The sequence below is a fragment of the Egretta garzetta genome, unplaced genomic scaffold (genome assembly GCF_000687185.1).
Source record: "Egretta garzetta isolate BGI_Z169 unplaced genomic scaffold, ASM68718v1 scaffold151, whole genome shotgun sequence".
Classification (NCBI taxonomy): Eukaryota; Metazoa; Chordata; class Aves; order Pelecaniformes; family Ardeidae; genus Egretta; species Egretta garzetta.
This window is the reverse complement of record NW_009258615.1, coordinates 65,896-68,075: the sequence shown is the minus strand read 5'-3', so window position 1 is coordinate 68,075 and position 2,180 is coordinate 65,896.

Here is a 2,180-nt window from a genome sequence, read left to right as displayed (position 1 = left end):
GGCCCCGGCGCTGAGGTGACACCTCGAGGAACCCCGGGGAGCGCAGCCCGCACCCGCGTGGGGAGCTGTAACCCGTGTGGGACCCAGTACCGCACGGGGAACGCAGTACCAGCCATGGGTGAAGAGGCTGGGCTGGTGTTGGAGCACCTGCAAGACGGCAGACAAGGGTATATAAGAAGGTGCACCATCGGTTTGCCAGCTGGCCATCCCTCAAGGATGCTGACAGGACAACAGGCCAAAGGAAGAGCTGTTGTTCCCAGTAATCTCTCTGCATTCCCCCTGATGCCATCGTGCTTTATTAGTGTATGGCGTGGTCATACATGTCAGGGGATTGCTCAGTTAAGTGGCGCGATGACGTAGTAGTTGCATATTTTCAGATGCTTCCTATAAAATCCAAATTTCTCTTTAGATACACTGTTCTTAGTCAAATTTGAAGGGAGAGAAAACGATTTTAACTGCCAGCATCTTGCCCTCTAAAAGTACCTTTAGCGTCACTGCAGTATCTAAATGCTCTGCTTAAAAAGGAAACCTTATTTAACGTAGGGCACAAAGTCTTCTTTCCAGGTGGCATCTTTAAAATGGAACTTTTCGGTACATGACTTCAAAGTTATGCTGTTTTGCTGATTGTTCTGTTAGTATGGATTCTGTGTGGTAAGAGGAGCCATGAATAAGTTACATCTTCTGATCAATTCCGTACTGGAATGATAGGAAAGAGGGCTTGACCTGTCCTTACCATTGTCTAGACGTGAAGACAGATCTTCAGGGATCTCAGATTTTGGGATAGGCTCTTTGGGTCACAAAAAAGGAAAGGGAAAGCTAAAGCTATCAGGCAGGGCACTGTGGGGGAAAAGAATCCTCTCACCTATGAGATGTTGCCCTCAGAGTCTGTTACATCTTTTGATCAGCACTGTATGAAAACACTGTTAACGGTGGAGTTCGGAACATTGTAGTTTACTGAACATTTTTAAAACTTGTGATGAAGGTCTCCTGGCTGACAGAGCCTGTTGGGATTTCAATAAGGCTTTTGACAAAGGCTGCCGGAGAAACTAAGCAGTAATGGCATAAGACCAAATGTCTTGGAATGAACAACTGGTTAAAGATGAAGCACAGGGGGTGGGAGTGAGTGCACAGTACTTGTAGTATAGGGGTCACAGGTGCACTGCTGTAGCTATCTGTGCTTGGACCTGCTCAACATACTCATAAATGACTTAGAAAATGAGCTGGGCACTCGGGTAACTGCCTTCTGATGATACCAAGCTATTCAGGGGCTTGAGGACAAAAGCTCACTGAAGATCTGCAGAAGGACCTCATGAGCCTGAAAAACTAGGCAGTAAAATGGCAGATTACATTCTGGATAGATAAAAATGATGCACAGTGGGGAAGAACATCCCAACGTCAAGTATAAAATTATGAGCTGCAAGCTGACTAGTACTGTGCAGGAGCAAAACCTTGGAATTACAATGCGTTTCTGTGAAAGCCTCACTTCAGTGCTTAATAGAGTGAATTCGTGATTTGACCACATCTTGAAAGCTTTGTGTGGTTCCAAGTTCCCTCAGCTCAGGAAAGACAGAATAGTAGTGGAAAAAGTTCAATGAGAGGTAAAAAGGATGATCAAAGGTACTTTGCTCTCAACTTTCATGTAAGGAACAATTAAGTAAGCGTCTGTCTGAAAAAAGGATGGCTATTGGTATAAAAAAGGGCAAAAAATCATGAGTGTGCATTGTAATGTAAACAATTATAGGTGGGAATTGTGTGTGTGTATCCCATGAAAGCCACCAGGGACAATTCGAGCTCACTGACTTGTATCAGCTGCTCTTCAAAGGTGATTATGTGGTGTTATGAAAATTCATTTCCCTAACTGTTATAACAATCCGTCTTTGTAATATGGAAGTATATTAACTTTGTTAATATATATTAGCTCACGTTACACACTGCAATGTAATGAGGTAGTGGAATTTTACTGGAGACTTTGGTATTATATGTGCTCAAGTAAAACAAACTAAAGGACAGCCCAGCCCTGGAAATAAGGACTTTGCTTCTTGGAAGCTTAGAGCTGTCCACGAAGGATAAAGGATACCTATGGACAACCAAGATAAAGCCAGCATCCTAGCCCCTCTAACGCGTCTTTAAAACCCTCCCGGTGATCTGGCATCATAGATAAGTAACTCTAGCAAGACTGA